The sequence below is a fragment of the Lagenorhynchus albirostris genome, chromosome 20 (genome assembly GCF_949774975.1).
Source record: "Lagenorhynchus albirostris chromosome 20, mLagAlb1.1, whole genome shotgun sequence".
In the NCBI taxonomy this organism is placed as follows: domain Eukaryota; kingdom Metazoa; phylum Chordata; class Mammalia; order Artiodactyla; family Delphinidae; genus Lagenorhynchus; species Lagenorhynchus albirostris.
In genome coordinates, this window is record NC_083114.1 from 30,858,047 (window position 1) to 30,875,756 (window position 17,710).

The following is a 17,710-nucleotide window of genomic DNA, read 5'->3' on the forward strand; positions in this document are numbered from 1 at the left end:
AGCCTGTGCTCTAGAGCCCGTGAGCCACAACTACTGAGCCCGAGCGCCACAATTACTGAAGCCTGCGCACCTAGAGCCTGTGCTCCGCAACAAGAGAAGCCACCGCAATGCGAAGCCCGCGCACCGGAATGAAGAGTAGCCCCCGCTCGCCATGACTACAGAAAGCCCACACGCAGCAACGAAGACCCAATGCAGCCAAAAATAAAAATAAAAAAAATTTTTTTTAATTGTGCAGAAGAGAGACATCCTCAATGGTACTGTAACTGATTATGACATATAACATATTGATTAGACAAATACTGAGACTAGCCCACATGGGAAGGACTGGAAATTAAAAGATACTCAATGAGAGTACTATTAGTAGCTTGTGAAAATAAAGAAGGAAAATACAATTCCTGTATCCTCCCAAATATTTTTTACCCTACAGATTTTAGTTATTTTATTTTTTATAAAATTATTTATTATTTATTTTTGGCTGTGTTGGGTCTTCATTGCGGTGCGGGGGCTTCTCACTGTGTGGCTTCTCTTGTTGCAGAGCATGGGCGCACCGGCTTCAGTATTGTATCACTCAGGCTCAGTAGTTGTGGCACACGGGCTTAGTTGTTTCGCGGCATGTGGGATCTTCCGAGACCAGGGCTCAAACCCGTGTCCCCTGCATTGGCAGGCGGATTCTTAACCACTGCGCCACCAGGGAAGTCCCCAGATTTTAGTTATTGAATACTATTGACTTGTTATTGTTCCATATGAGCTGTGTCAAGCTTACTTTTAATTTTTAGAGCTTTTTGGATTTTGGAACTGTGGTTAAGGTATGTAGACCCACTGGTATCTTCCTCATAAGGTTGTTGTGAAGGTTGGATTAAATTAAGCAATGCATGTAAAGTGTCTGTACCAGCTCCCAGAACACAGGAAACACCACGTAAATATTATAGTTTCCATTGTTGTTTTCAGGATGGAAGTGCTAAGCCCTTACACCTCTTGTTTCTGGGCACTTTGAATTTTGCTTTGTTGGGTAGTCTGATGTTCAGATGAGTTTCCTTGTAAAAGGGATTGGGATATTTGAAGAGGAGAGGAGAGAAGCATTTGTCCTCTTTGATGGTGTAGAAGAAAGAGAATGAATGGGATTTGAAGCCAGATAGATTAGGGTTCAAATTCCATAGGATCAGCTTCTTTAAAAAATGGGGGAAAATACCTATCTTGCAGGTTGCTTTGAGGATTAAATATAACAAGATAGAATAGAAACTGCTCTGTCCACAACATGTGCTCAATAAATTAGAGCAGCTGTTTTGCTCAGAGTGTGTTCAGGAGGGCTTACCCACTTACAGTCTGAAAGGCACATAATCAGCCACTTTCATGACTGAAAGTGAGGAACTTGGACAAGGATCAGAGAAAGCATTTATTGTACATAAAGAAACAAAGCACTGTTGCCATGATGTGTCTGCAGGAAAATGGCACCAGGCCCTCCTCTGTGATGTAACGTCATGGGATTTTCCTTGGGGGGGGAGATGGGAGTGAAGCCTGGGAGGAGCAACTCCCCCTCCCCAGACAGGCAGAGGGGAATATTTTCCCAGGTGGTATGGTAGTGTGACAGCCTGTAGCCTTTAGCATTCAGGAAGTTTCCATTGTGCTGTGATTTTAAAATGTAGGCAGCTCCTTTCATTATAGAATATCCTAAAGTTTCAGGTTAATCTTTTCATACTATGAAGTAAGACTGTTATCTGTTAATCAGTAGACTCTGAGGACAGAACCTATCCATTCCTGCTTGGATCCCTACTGGATTCAACTCAAATATAAACCTGCCATGTGCCAGGTGCTAAACATACAAAGACGATCTGATAAGGTTGCAGCCCAGGAGGAACTGGCAGAGAGAATGGATAACTGAGAACTCTTACTAAGGAGTGTAGAGTGCTGAGTGATGTAATAGAGTTGTGAATACAGTGCTATGGAAGGTATTGAGAAGAGAAAGATTATTTTTTCTAGAGAGGTTAGGGGAAACTCTTCCAGAAAAGTGACACTTGATCTGATCTTTGGATTGAGTCATCAAGCAAAAGGCTTTGAGATGGAATGAGGAAAGAGCAAAGACGGAAAGGAGATATAGGAAAGTGAAAGAAACTGCAGGAGATGGTGTAGGAGGTGATGCGCATATTCATTCATTTGTTCAGTTATTTATTCAACAAGTATTGGTTGAGTGCCAGACACTGTTGCTGGCACTGGAGATACAACAGGAAGCAAGACAGACAAAGTCCCGGATGCTCTCATGGAGTTTACACTTCAGAGGTGGGTGAGACAGAAAACAAATAAAAACACGAAGAAAGTAATTTCAGGGAGAGATATGTGTTATGCAAAGTTGCGGGACTTCCCTGGCAGTGCAGTGGTTAAGAATCCGCCTGCCAGTGCAGGGGACACAGGTTCGAGCCCTGGTCTGGGAGGATCCCACATGCCGCGGACAAACTAAGCCCGTGCGCCACAACTACTGAGACTGCAAGCCACAACTACTGAATCCGGCGCCCCTAGAGCCCATGCTCCGCAACAAGAGAAGCCATGGCAGTGAGAAGCCAGCTCACCACAACTAGAGAAAGCCCGCACGCAGCAACGAAGACCCAACGCAGCCAAAAATAAATAAATAAAATTTAAAAAGAAAAAAGAAAGAAAAGTTGGGAGTAGGTAGAATAGAGGGTACCCTGGGGGGCATGTAAGTATCAGGGGGGCCTCTATGGAGGAAATGTTTGACCTGAAAACCAAGCGGTGAGGAGGCAGCCTTCTGGAGACAGTGTTCTAGGTGGATGGGACAGCAAATACAAACACTATAACAAGATCAGGCCCAGCGTATTTGAGGAACAGAAAGGTGGCCAGCTTGACTGGAGCAGCATGAGCAAAGGAGCAACAGGGAAAGACCAGAGAGGTTGGCTTAGTAGGGCCCTGTGGCCATCGTAAGGAGTTTGTTTTGAGGAACTACCATCTGGCTGCTGTGTAGAGACTGGAAGCAGGGAGGTGAGTTGGCAGGCTGTTGCAACATCTAGGCAAGAGGTGTTGGTGGCTCTGACCAGGGTGGTAGCAGCAGAGACAGACGTGTTCAGAGCAAATATATATTTCTGAAGTAGAGCTGACAGGACCTGCTGATGCACTGGTGGTGGGGGTTGAGGGAAAGGAGGGTGGAATCATGTCAAATGCTATGAGAAGTTAAGATGAGCACATAAAAGTGACCTTTTCACGGTAGTAGTGATGTCAATGTGGCAACAGTAGGAATGTGGGATTGGAGAAAGGGGATGCTGGAAAATAATTGCTGGGAAGGCTTTGGCAATGAATGAATTTGGCCACACACAGAGGAGACAAGGGTCCTGGGCCACTGACAAAGCCAAGCTGATAACCTGTCTGCGAGGCTAGGAACTTCTCAAACTTTTACTGCTAGGGGGAAAAAAGCCCTCTGGCTACATTTGAACAAATTTACTTACTTCTCTCCCTATATTTTTGCACCTCATTTTTGCCCTACGGGATAAATATCTGTCAGTTCTCACACACTGTCCCTAGGCCTCAGGGTCTCTCCTCTTGGTAGACTCTTCAGAAAACTACCATCCAAGCCAAGCAGGAAGTTCTGCACAGAATAGGCACTGAGTAAATGTGTACCGAGGGGCCATTCGAGGTGCTTTCAGAGAGGAAGAGAAGTTGCTTCTCCTACTTTGTTTCACTTCTACCTTCTGGCCTAACAACTCACAGTGCTTGGCTCTTCTGCCTGGGAGGAGGCACCATCAGCCTTAGTACACCCTTTTTTTGGTTGGTTGCCGGCTGGTTCTATTGTCTCCGGGTCTTGCAAGTCCCGCTGCCTCTTCCAGTTCCCTGCATACACACGGCAGGCCTGCAGGGGTCCTCACATCTCCCTCTTGAACCACCCCACCAGGCTTGTCCTCCTTAGCTCACATTATCTTTTATTTAAACAGAAAACGGTAGCCACCAATCTTGTTACATAACATACCAATATCCTAGGGTGTTAAACTAATGCAACATCTACTGTTGGGGAGTGGTGATCTGGCAACATGAATATTCACTAGGAGAATATTGCTGAAACATTGTAACGAGTTTGACTTTCTGGCCCTGATTAGATTTTGGAGAGGTAAGGGACTTTAGAGATCATCCTATTTCAATTTTCTTTGTTTTAAACTGTGGAAACCAAGGCCTTGAGAGACAAAGAAATTTGCCCAAGAGGCAGATGAGCGCAGAAATCAAACTCTAAAGAATCCACCACCTCTTCATAGATTAAGTATTAAACGTTTCTTGTTCATGATTCTTTCTCACCTGAAAAGCATTTTAAAAAAATCTGTTTTAAACTTTCCAACTTTGTCAACTGTGAACAGTGACAAGGTGTTCTTGCTTACACTGAAACTGCTTACACTGAGACTGATACGTGTGTATGATACCGATTTTTTGAGGTATTTTTTGTTGCTTTTACTATCGTTTTATTAACATTAGGACTGGATTCACATCCAACCATGCAAGGTATATTAACTGAATACAATTTGAATGCAAAATATATTAACTGAATCAAATATCTATCTATTTATCTATCTCCGACTAGGGATCAAACCCATGCCCCCTGCACTAGGAGCGCAGTCTTAACCCCTGGACCGTCTGGGAAGTCCCTGAATCAAATATATTTTAAAGACTGCCAGGTGGCGTTGCGGTGAAGTTTGAGCCACCTGGGGATCTACCCCGTACCATTCTCCATTTATGTGCAAACCAGTGGGGAAGAGGGCTGAAGTCAGCAGCACCCCCAGAAGCATCTCGCATTCTGACAGCAGCTCAATAAAACATCGCATTTCCTACTGCTCTCTGAGGAACTGCAGAACTAACAGTGGCCAACTGAAAAGGCTGGGTTGCTCTCTGCCCCTGATCCCTGGCAGCATTCTTTCTCAAACTGACCTGTTTTCTTGCTGGGAGACTGCCCCACTCCACCCACCTGGTGCCTCCCTAGATTTCCTGACTGCCCTGGGCTTATTTTTTTAACCTTCTCTTCCTTGAAAAGCACCACTCCACTGACCCAGAACGTGGGCGCCTCCCCTATGATCACTGACCATCCTACTCTCCGGGGCGTACCATTTCTCTTTAAAAGCCTTGGAAAATCAGCAGCAGTTGGGGGCTAGGTACCTTCCAATTCCTGTAATGCCTCGTTCCTACTTTTAATTCGCCAAATTTGAGAGAGCAGAGAGAAAAGGGGAAATGCCTTGCTTCTGAGTAGGTCCTGGCTGGGCCCCGTCGGGCTGGCACTGTCTTATTTAATTCAACTGCCCCGGTTCCCAAGAGCTTCCTCAGGTAACTTAGCCTCTGAGTTAGGGATACCTAAGGTGGGAGGAGGGAGTTAGAGAGTAGAAGAAGCACTATAAAGCTTCCCCTCTCCCTACCCCGGGTTCTGGAAATCCCAGCCTTGAAGCGGGGACAAACTCCAAACCCAAATAGACGGCCTCCTCCCGAGCGCCGAGAGCCTACCCATCCTCATCACCCTTTCTCCCTCTTCCTCCGGCCAGTTGCCCTGCTTGGCCAGGCTCCGCTGGCTGAGCCTCATAGGGCCTGGCCGGGCACTCGCCACACTCCCCTCACCCAAGCCCTGCCAGGGCCGAGAGGTGGGGGGTGGGAGGTAGGGGAAGCAGGGGGCGGAGTTCCGTCCTTCGCTGATTGGCTCAAGACGGATGGGCTGCGGCCGGGCCCAGCCAACCCGCGGCGTGTTGCTATGTGCTGAGCCGAGGGGATAGGCGCGGGGGCGCGTCCGTCACCAGGCAGCCCCCGGCCCCGACCCGGAGGGATGCGTAGTGGCGGCGGCGGCAGTGGCGGAGACTGTGGCTTTAAGAGCGCGCCCAGAGCCCGGGATCCGGCCGGGCGGTCCTTTGCTGCTGCGCACCCCCGCGGAGCCAAGCTCAGAGCTGGCCGGACCGGGCTGACTGCTGCCCGGTAAGCAGACGCGAGCACTGCGCGAGCCGGGCGTGCGTGGGCGTGGGGCGCGCTGTCAGCGCGGGCGCCCGACCCCCCATCACTGGGCGCAGGTCCCGTGGTCCCTGCGGCCCGGCTCCCCCGGAGCGCGCGGCACCCTCTGCCCAGCGCGGCCGAGGCGGGGTCCGGTGGGGGGGTCACCCTGGGGGCCGCGGGCACAGGGGGCGGGGAGCGGGCCGCCGGGGCCACGTGACCGGTTTGTTTACAAACACTGCCGGGGCCTTGGCGGCGGCCCGCGGTAGGAGCCGAGAAGGCATGGGTTCCCAGGTCGGGGGCCCGGGACCTGTGCGAGGAGCGGGGCTAGTAGGGCGCGCGCGGTTTGGCGGGGCGGTAGGGGGGTGACCTGGAGACCTGGTCGCTGCTTCTTCCTGAGCATAGTTCCCGCGGGTTCGGAGTCTGTGGGGGGCAGGGTGGGAGCTTCGGGCGTTTTCGGTCCCCGGTGTCGCTGGGTGTCCGCTGGAGACACTGGGTCCGGGGGCGCCGCCCTCGGTGCCCCCGCCTTTGGGGGACTGGCTGCCCTCAAGACTCCGAGGAGCGCTTGGCCGGCCCTGGGCCGAGGTAACCGCAGCCGAGTTCCTGCCTGGCCGCTTCCCGGCGCCTCCCCAGTGCCCTTGCCAAAGGGGTGGGCGCGAGTTCACTCCTGCCCGACGGAATTAAGGGGCCTCTCCAGCGAGTACCTTTCGGGAACTTGCGCTGAGGGGCAGCGCCGATCTCTCACTGCTTCCAGTTCACCCTCGGCCGCTGACTTCCTCTGGATGTCTTTACCCAAGTGGTGGCTTTTCTCTAGTTGGCGGGTGGGGGGAACCACCTGTTCTTTTGGACCCAGCCCAGGAGACTGCCACCTCTGACTTCACGCTCAGCTTACGAGAGCTTACAAAGCCAAGTGAGTGAGTGTCCTCCCGTTTATTTCTGTTATGTAGCTGACCCTCCCGCAGTCCCGCGGCTGTGAATGGCACGGGAAAATGCTCCTGGGCTTCGCTGGGTGTTTTGCTCTCTGGCCTCCTTGTCAGTTTGCTCTCCTGGGGTCTTGAGGCTCTTTTCAGTAAGTCCTTGCTTCTGGTGAGTCTGAAAGCTAACAACACAGCTAGCTACCATCTTTTCCCCCTTGCCCTTCCTCCCATGTTCTTCTCTTCTGGTCAGGCAAGATGTGCAAGATGGGACTCCCTGTCCTAGAGCATTGGGCAAGAAGGGAAGCTGTCTGATTGCGTGTGCCCCACTTGCTCCCAGAACATTAGCCATGCATGGAACCTAGGGGACTGAGAGGTTACGCGACTTGTCCAAGGCAACTCATGTCGCTGGTGCTGGGGTGAGACTTGACCATTCACCCTTTCCTGACTTTCCTTTGACCTCGTCACTGCCACAGGACTGCAAAGATGGGTTGAACCTGACTTCTGTCTATCCCTTATACTGAGACTGAGCCTCCTCTGACCCCCCATTCCCCCCCATGGGGAACATTTTAATTCCTCTAAACTGTGACAGTGAGTGGCTACAGGTTCTTTACCAAGGAACAGGTCCAGCCTGAGGAGAGTTGTGCAAATTTCTCTTTGGCACCTTTCCTTACCCCCAGCTCCATGATAAGGGTCTCAGGCAGGAGCAGAGTGTGGGCCTTGGGCTCATCCCCCTCCTTAGTTTGGCTTTGCCTTATCAGTTTAGGATTTGATAACAGCCTTTCTGTCTTGATATCTTGTGCTTGAACTAAACTCCAGAAGCTTGGAATTAGGGGTGGAAAATGAAAATAAACGCATGTGCAAGAATATTGTTTTCCTTTTTCCCTCTAGGATAGTGGTTTTCAAACTCTGAGTGGGATCCACAGTGAGGAATACATTTTACATCCCTGCACAGAGGTCCACAAGTGCATAAGTTCCCAGAAACAATAATTGCCCTGACTACCTGCAGTGTGTTCTATTTATAATTTTTTCCTACTTACTTAAAAAAAAAAAATCAACTGCTGGTCATGACTCATTTATTTGGTTTCTTGACCAAACAGGTCACGGCCCACAGTTTAAGAAACATTGCTGTAGAGCAGAGGTCCTCAAACTTAAATCTGCATAAAGATGACCCAGGTAGTGTTTAAAAATGCAGTATGTAAGTCCAGTCTGGAGATGTTTATTCTCAGTGGGGCACATTTTTAATAAATGGGCCATGAGGTTGTGAGACAGGTGGTTGATAAGAAACCCTGAACTAGTGGGAATTGGGGGCAATGTACAATGAAAGGCATTAACTTAGATAAGAAGAATGCAAAGCCTTAGTCAGATGTGTGAGCCATACTCTATGCAAACCCAGGATCCCTCATCTGTCACACTAGCCCAGGCTAGTCTAAGGGTATAGTGTTGTTTGATTTCAGCTGTCATGAGGCATTGGCCCTAAGAGATAGCCCCCCTTCCCTCCCCACATCCCTGCACTCCAGCCCACTTGAGGGCTGCTGTTCATGGTTCTGTACCACTGGATGTTTCTAGGTGTGTGGGGTTGGGGTCATGACTAGTGCTGTTGAGCCTGCTGTATTATTCACAGATTTATGTGAATTTTCACTATTTTAATGACTTTAATGGTTTTGAGTCAATGACACAGTCATTGCGCCTGGGACATGAACAGTTTGGGCAGCAGAAAAGGTTGATTTTAATATCTGTGTATTCCAGGCTGTGTAATCTAGGAGAGGGCAGACTGGTGATTTTATTTTTGTTAGGCATGGGGAGGGGAGCCAGGGGCTTGTCCGTCAACAGTTAATAAGAAGAGGTGCAAGTTTCCCCAACCCCTTGCCTGCCTCAGCCCTGGTTCTTTCCTGTGTAACAGCTCAGCTCCTGTGTGCAGGTGGATCTTGTTAGTATTCTGGTTTCTGATGCTGTTACCTCTGTCTCTACTTTCAAGCATAAACATACACACACCTGATGCTTCCACATGTTGTATGTTTCCCTCTTATTGTGTCCAAACATGTTGGTAAAAGAAATTTCCTTGAATTTATCAAAGCTACAATTTAGCTTCAAAGAGAACTCTAAATTATCCAAATTCAAATTCAACTGTGGTCCTTCCTGCCAAGGGTATGCCTTATATGGGAACACTAACTGTAGGATTGTTGAAATTAACTTTAATAATGTTCAGTTTGGTCAAGCAGCTCACATTAACGTTTAGTTTTGAGCCTATGGAAAAAAAGGAAACAACAAAAGGATGGCATATCCTAGGATAGGAAAAGCAGGTGGGATTCAAATTGAGGTCTGGATCAATTTTCTTTGTAAATTATCTTGGCATTTCCCTAGGGTCTGTCAACCAAACCACTAGTTGCTCTGACAGTTGCATTCCCTTAGCATGATGAGGGGGTATAAAGCTCTGGAAAAGGAAGTGTCCTTTTGAATTTTAGCATCCAATGATGGAAAGCCAGGGCCTACAGGCTAAAGGGATTCTGTTAAGAGTTTAGTGATATTATCCCTAACAAAAGGTGATACTGCACCTACCTGAATTTCCCTGGGAGCTGTAAATACAGCACTGGAGGTTTATAAAGTAAATAGGATTATGCCACTCCCATGTTTACAACTTTCACATTGCCCTTCAGAAATAATCCATCCCCTTTCCCTGTAGGCATTGCAGACCTCTCCCCCGTCCCATCCCAACTTCTCCACCCACCCCCACCCCCACCCCCCCGCCCCCCAGCTCCTACCAGCCCTCACCTGGTCCATTCTGCTTCAGTCCAGCTCCAACTGCACTAGCCTTCCTGAGATTTCTAAAACAAGTAAGGTTTGTTTTTGTCCTTGGGCCTTTCTACTGGTAGTCACTGGTCTCCAAATTTTTGCATGATTGGCTTCCTACACTTGGGTCTCAGAGAGCCCCTCCCTGACCTGTTATCTAGAACAGTCCTCCATCCCTGCCCCTCAGCCCATCTTAATCCCCTTAATTTTTTTTTTTCCAAAGCACTTTAATACCATCTGGAAATGCATTGTCTACTTGATGGCTGGATTGGAAGCCCCTCTGTCTTGCTCACTGCTGACAGTGCCTAGCAGGGAGTAGCACAGGATAAATATCTAATTGTTGGTGGAATGAATGAATGACCAAGAGAGCCAAGGTTTAGAGTCTTTAAGAGTAAGAAATAATACTTATTTTCAAGAGAAGAGGAGGAAAAGAAGTTTTCTCTCTTTTCCTCGGAATTCCTGTTCCCTTGGAATTACTTTCTTTTGAGATTTCTGCTTTTCACAATATTTTTCATCCTTTTATTTTTTTTATGGGTTGCCAAAGTCTCTAAAAGCTCCATTGTTATTTTGTTGTTGTTAATAACTCTTGCCTCCCCTACAAGCCTTATTCTAGGCTTCACTGTTCTTCTGACAAACAAGCATTTCTATCAGTAATCACATTTCATTAATACTAGGCACTATAAGTAGAGCTAAGAGCCTTGGCTTTGGAACCAGAAAGATCTGAATAATTAGCTCTGTGACCTAGGACAATTTGCTAAAATTCTCTACATCTCTGTTCCTTATTTGTAAAATGGGACTAATAATAGTTACTATCATACAGGATTGATGGGAAGATTCAATGAGAGAATGCACGGGAACCCAGACACAGAGCCTGGCACATAAGCGCTTGGTATTAGCTATTAATAACAAGACTAATATTAATAGTTAGATTCCCTCTCTCACTGGCAGGAATTCCCTATCCATTGATTTGGGAGTGGGCAGTAAGAGGGGGAAAACTCCCAAATTTTAAATTAGTGTAAGTAAATGAAGACCAAAAATGTCACTTAGATTTATCAGAACTGGAATGGAATTTAGAAGTCATCTAATTGCACACTGCTACCCAACTCTTAATAAACATCCATGTGGAAGAAGTAATATTTATAGAAGTGTTTGGAAGAATATGTTGTCTACCTGGTCTTAAGTTTTATCCTTGAATTAAGCCGGGCCAACTGAAAGCTGCATACTTGGGCCATGTTACCTCAGCCCCTCCAGAATTGTTTTCACTGAGATGAACTTGGGTATCCTGCCCTTTGCTTTATGGAGGGACGCTGTCCAAAATAGCTTTATATAACTTGCTACTACATTTCTTATAAGAATTTATATTGTTGAAGACTTAAGCTACAACTTAACTTAATGTCTCTGTTAAGTTAATCAGAGAAATTGCTTTCAGAACCCAGTGCTAGGAAAAGCTTTGCCTCTCCCAAGGAACTGGCATGATTTTTCTTTGTGGACAATTGGATATAACTGATCATGTTTCTCTTTTTTGCTTTGGCTGCCAGGAAGCAGAGAAACAAATTTGTGGCTTGACTTTAGTAACTGTCGGGCCCTGCATCCCAATTTTTTCCAGTGTTAACCCTATAATTTTATTTTCTTTGCTTTCAAGTTAATGGTTTATAACTCTATTGATTAGATATATGCTGGATTGGGTATTAAAATCCATTTTAGGTGTTACATTTTAGAGATATAAACATTGAGGCCCAAACAGGCAAAAAGGACTTGCTTAGGACAGAACTAATTTGGGCAAAGCACAGACTGTAAATCATATCTTTTATTTCTCAGGTCCAAGGCTCTTACTACTCCCGTACATTCTGGAAAAGTACCAACTTCTGACTTAAACTCTAAATTACCCATAATGTCTCAATACTAGGCAAAGCCTTCCTTCCCTCTGTGATGGGACAAAGCAACATCTGCCAATGAGGTGTGGCACTGCCACTCTGATTCCTGTTTCCTGGCTGGGTCAGCAGCACTGAGCTCTCCTGTCTCCTGAGTTGCAGGGCAGTCAGCCCTCCCCCATGGTCTTGAGAATGTAGTATGTCCAGACTTAGTGGGTTTTATGTGAAATTAGCTTGCCTGCTCAGAATGAAATTAGCCTCTAGTGTCTGGAGTTCCCTCGGCTATTTCTTGCCATGAAAGGAAGGCTTGATATCCAGATGGCATATGGATGCCACTGAGGCTCAAACAGGATCTGCTGGGTGTGAACAGTGGTTGAGTTTGGTTGGGCAGAAGAAAGTGGTTTTATTCTATCTGATATGAAATTTAGTTATAGGAAATATTGACCTGCCTAATGATTTGTTTTGTTTTCCCATGGTGTTCTGGGTGGGAGTACCTGGGGCAAGAGAGCATAGGCTTGGAACATATCCTGCCTGAGGAAAATTTTGATTCCTATTTTGAGATAGAGAAGAGGAACCTCTGGCCTGGGGCTGAAACTCAATCTTTTATTTTGTTTTATTTTTGTTTTGTTTTATTTTCCTGGGTATTCATCATTCAACAGATAATTAGACCTTTGGGAGAAAAAGGTAAGTCATAATATGGCCCCTGCCCCTAAGAGCATATCCTCAAATAGGAGTGATTAAGACATCTATGTCAATAACCAGAGTACAAGGTAGAAAGAGTTTAAGTTCATTACAGAGATACAGAAAGAAGGGTAGGCATTTTGGAGATGTGGCTGGGAAGAATGAAGAGGATTTAAACATGCAGAAACACGCCAGGGGAAACAGTGTGTGCAAGCAAAGGCACCGAGGTAATGACATGACAGGTAATGTATGAGGAATGCTCAGGAGGCATATGAGATGCAGGAAGGAGATACTGCTTGGGCTACCATTGCTACAGTTTAGAGGAGCTCCATAGATGTGGACCGTGACTTACATTTGCAGTAGAACTCTGGAGGATGAAGGCTAGCTGATATAGATAATAGGCATCCTCAAAAGTGAAACTAGGGCTTCCCTGGTGGCGCAGTGGTTGAGAGTCCGCCTGCCGATGCAGGGGACGTGGGTTCATGCCCCGGTCCGGGAGGATCCCACATGCCGCGGAGCAGCTTGGCGCATGAGCCATGGCCGCTGAGCCTGCGCGTCCGGAGCCTGTGCTCTGCAACGGGAGAGGCCACAGCAGTGAGAGGCCTGCGTACCGCAAAAAAAAAAAAGTGAGACTATCCCTAGGGATTCTCAAACCTGGTTGCCTTAAGAATTCCTGGCCCAGCCAAAAGGCTATAAAATCAGAATTTAATACCTACACTTCCCCCCCACCCCAATTTCCCAGGTTTTCCTAATGCAGACCACCCCACACATGTCTGAGGTCTGGAAATCACTAAGGTAGTTGCTCTCCCTGGCAGATACCAACTACTAAACATCCTTAACCTTTGGCCTCCTCTCCCTTAGCTTCTATTTTTGCCTCTTCCTTTTCTTCTTTTGTTTGTATGCTCCTGTGTGTCATCCATTATGTTTGTTTTCCCTTTATCTCTTCTTTTATCACCATTTTGGTCTTTGTCTGTTGGGGGTCTCTACCTAAGGTGACCCACCACCAAATGGACCATAAAGTAGAAATGAATTCTCTTTCAGCATTTGCTGTGCTAATGGTATAAACATGTGTATTATGTAAATATAAATTAGATAGGGCTTTTGGTTAGTTTTGCTTACATGATTCTTAATTTGTTTTATTTAGGATTGGAGGGAAGAAGTATCCTGCACATGCCTGCAGCCTTAAAGCTAAATATCCCGTTAGCATGAAGAGATGATAAGAACTGAAAACTAGCTTTTTCTTGTGCCTAATCTGTTGTCCCACCTTCTGGTTCAGGTTATTCCCTTCCCTTATTTGTTTTCTCAGGTTTCTGCAATTAAAAGTTGATGCATTGAGCCAACCCTGACAGCCTGAAGATGTTTTAAGAGAACTTGACATCTTTGTTTTGCATTGTAATTAATTGACTTAGACTCTCCCTCTGGGAGATAGTCTGCTTGTTTTAGAGGGCTCAAGTACCAAGGATGCACATCTTCAGACCCCCCTCTGTCATGTCTCGGTTGAAGGATCCCCTGGGGGGTGGAGGTTGAGGGGAGCTGTTCCCAGGATCCCAGTTACGGTACTTTCTAGTAGAGTGACCTTGGGCAAATTGCTTAACTTCTCTTGAGCTTTTTCCTCATCTTTCAAATAGGAGTAATCATAATAATGCCTGCCTCTCTGGGTTGTTGTGAGGACTGAGATCATGCATATCAAGTACTTGGCCCCTTACGGGCCCATAGTACGAAATTAATAAATTGTAGAGTCCTGGAGGCTTACTGACAGTTGCTGAAGGGCCTCAGATGACTCTCCCTATCTCCTCCCCTCCTTTCCCACCCTCCTTCAACCAACACTTTCTGAGCTCTTAGTGCCAGTGGGGCTTTGGGCTAGCTATGATGGGTGATTAACCAGACATGGTCTCTGGATGTGGTCAGGAACAGCACACAGCCTAGTGGGAAGATTGACCCATAAACTACTAGCTTTGTGGAGGTTTCTAAATTATATGAAAAAGCTGCACTGGCAATGTGCAGGCTCCCCTTAGTGTGCCAGGCCTGAAAGGAAAAGAAGCTGTCTTTCTTATTAAAATCTATCTCCCATTCCCATAATAGGAGAAATCCAGAAATTTGCTCTAGAATCAGTCTGTCTTCCCCTCCCTATTCATTTTCCGCTGCTTCAATAAATGGCAACGCTAGATGACAGTTTAATTCTTAGAACAAAATACATCCATCTTTGGGTTGGTGATGGCTGGGACTTTGGACATACAACAGGCATCCTTTTGAAAGTGCCTCTGCCCTTTTTTTCTCTTGAGTTTTAAGTTCAATTTCCAAATTCCAGTCGTGGAAAGGCAGGGAGCCCAGCCACAGATGTGAGAGTCTAGAGTTTTGGATTTATTTGAAATGGGAGATTAAAGTGAGAAAGCCAAAGGCATGCTGACAGCTGAACAATAGAATTGTATTGGCAGATTTGGGATGGATGGTTTGTAATTAATTGAGGCCCCAGCTGTGCCCTCGGGGAGCAGCAGTTAAAGAGAAATCAAGGTCACACAGTGCCCATATTCCAAAAGACATTCATTTAGTCAGTAAATAATATTGGATATTTGAGTGTGTGGGACACAGATGACAATCAAATAATCATCTCAATAAAACTACAACTGTGAAAAGTGCTATGCCTCTGGAATCGGGGGCCTGACTTAGTGGGTGTTGGAGGAGGCTAAAGGGAGGGTTCCCTGGTGAAGTAGCCTGAAGACTGGCCATCTCTTACTCTGCTTTTCAAGACGTTGTTTTCTTGATAGATCTTCTAAATGTCTGTTTTTACATTACAGTTCAAGTGTAGCCTTGTCTGGGGACAGAGGAGTGGACCCAGTCTCTCTTTGGGTCCCAGATCATGGGGAAGAAAGTATTCGCTTTGTTTTGACCAGGATTATCATCTCTGACCATGGCCAAATACAAAATGCAGGACTGACGCCGAGGGCGGCAGTCTCTGGGAGCTGCAGAAAAGGGTGGATCTGGTTTCTCTGAAATGTGGAGCAGAGGCAGGACGGAGGGACCCCTTCCCTCTTAGCCTGCACCAAGTCTACCACTGCGTTTTCCCTGGCTCAGTCTTGCCTAGAACAGCAGCTCAGACTGCCGTGGGAGGTTTGTGGGGATCAACCTGGAAGGGTTTCTCTAGGGGTCCAGAAGCCACTGCCAGCCTGGGGAGGGTCCCTCGGGAAGCTGCCCTAGGTGACACACAGAAATGGTGGGAAGGGCCAGGTGAGACAGCATGGGAAATATTTCTGCCGCCAGACAGCAGCTGGGTAAAACCATCAGAGGTTCTTGTGGTGTGGCCCATTGGAGATAACGGCTCCACAGTCCTGAGTTGCAGACTCAGGTCTCAGGACTTGCAGCCCAAGTAAGTTTACATCATAAGAGTTTGCTAGTTTTCAAACTTTGTGGAGCATTAATGGCGTGTGAGTCCCATGTAATGCTCAGAATTCAGTATTTTAAATTGTACTGGATAGTGGCAAGTAAGGAGACTAAAAAATATCAGCTTTACAGGGCAGCACGGTGCCAGTGATGGTCGTTCAGTTTACTCAGTTAGTTAACATTTATCAAGAATCTCCGATGTGCTGGATACTAGGAGTCCTGGGGAACCAAGGCGGGTAGAGACTGGATTTGTGACTGCAGGAATTTTCCAGTCTGGGAGACACACAACGGTGGTGTGTTAAAGTGCCATTCCAGAGAATAGTTTTCTGCTGGAAGAAGGGGGTCCCCAGCTCTGCTTAGGGTCTTATTTGAGCTGGATATTAAGGGATGAGCAGGCATTTCCCGGGCAGAGAAGACAGGTTAAGGCTTTGCAGGAGGCTGAAATAACTTGAGAAAAGGTAGTGAACGAGCTTGGTCAGCTGGGGAAGCAGGTTTGGAGTGGGGTGGGAAGGTGATGAGAAGATAAGGAGAATTGGGCCCAGGTTCTCGGTGCCACCTAAGGGGTTGGACCTTGTCCTGTAGGCTGCTAGGAAACCACTGGAGGCTTTGAAACATGAGAGAGATGTGATCAGATTGTGCTGTATACATAGAATTCTAGAATGGGCTGGAGAGGTAAGAGCTGAGTCAGGGAGACCAGTTTAGGAGGTTCAGGATGAGAGGGGACGGGGCTCACACAATGTGCTGGCTGTGACTGGGGATGGCAACGGGAGGGGGGATTGAGAGGCACAACCCACTGTCTAGGGGACAGATGGAGTGTGACATAGAAGAGAGAGAGAATAAAGGGTGTTTCCTGCTTGGGCAGCTGGACCTTCAGGAGGAAGGAACAGAAGGGGGGTGAAGGGGATAGGATCAGGGGGAAGGGAAAAGATGGTGCTGGCTTTGGGAGTTTGAAGTGCCTTCCTAGGAGCCAGAAAGAGGCCCCCTTTAGAAAGGAATCCAGGGTTCAGGAGCAGGGGACAGAGGTGTTTAGAAGACTTGGGTATGGGTGAGAAAGCTGGGGGCGGGAAGCACCTAGGCATATGGTGGAAGAGCAGCCAGGGAGATTGGGGCTCAGTCAGAGACACAGAAGAACCCAGAGAGACAAGATGAGGCCCATAAGGGAGAGTTTCAGAGAAAAAACAGCCCATGAGAGAGCTGAATGCAGCACCAGGGCCAAATAGCGTTAGCATTCAAAAGTATTAGTGTTTGGACTTGGCATGTTGGAGGCTGCCCATATTTTTGTTACTCAAAAGCCTGGTTGTGATAAATGATATTCATGGAGCATTGCCAGAAGGCTCTGTAGCTCTTCCATTCCTCTGGAGAGCTGATATCACTGGATCCAGCCAGACCATCAGGATCTGGGTCCTTGGGCTGCCACGTCCTTGGGCTGCCCTGATTTGACCCCATGTAGAATCCCTTTTACTGAATTGCTCTTTGGTGTTCATTACGCTGGCCGTGTTCATGGAGGGGCCTCTAAGAAAGTCTTGCAAGAGGGTTCCATGGTGGGGAGGGCTGATGTGCGCTGGGGCTCTGTCCGCTGGGTTGTTCATTGTCTCCTGTGACCACCCACAGGAGAAATAAATGTCTCTCAGAAAATCTGTATCCTGAACAACCAAGATGCTTTTATTTCATAGGAAATATAAACCTTATAACTGCTGGTATTTTCTTTCCTGCCTTGGTTACTGGGGAGCTCAAAGCCAAATTTGCAGTTGAAATTCAGTAAATATTAAGCAATTTAATAGTATGCATTTCTGTGTCCTAACCCTCCTTTTGTTCTTTTATTCCTCCTATCGTAATTGCTTTATCTATTTTAATAGTATAGTATTGTTTATGTTTTTGTAAGCCACCTTAAATCCTTTTTGGACCTTGGAGTTGTATAAGAAAAAGAAGAAAGCCATTGATGAACTTTAGCCAAGCGTCCTTGGTAATAAATCTTCGGACACATCATTTTTGGTTGAAATTGTAGAAACAACCCAAAGTGATATCTGATCTCTTCATAGCCAGCTAGCAACAGCTACTTTTATGTAATAACTAGTAAATTACATGCAGGTTTCAGAATGTTCAAGGGGAAGTGCCTCTTCTCTGTGCCAT

General features: G+C 46.8%; 1 protein-coding gene across 2 annotated transcripts in view; it reads left to right on the forward strand.

The window, feature by feature from the left end:
* Positions 1 to 5,750: 5,750 nt before the first annotated feature.
* YPEL2 (yippee like 2) overlaps positions 5,751 to 17,710 on the forward strand; it is a 62,765-nt gene continuing 50,805 nt past the window's right edge. The window contains exon 1 of one of the 2 annotated variants that reach the window (XM_060135099.1): positions 5,751 to 5,934. The gene's annotated coding sequence lies outside the window, so the exon portion shown is untranslated. Of the gene's footprint in view, positions 5,935 to 7,137; positions 7,280 to 17,710 lie in introns of those variants that run through there. The other variant, XM_060135101.1, reaches the window with a different exon arrangement.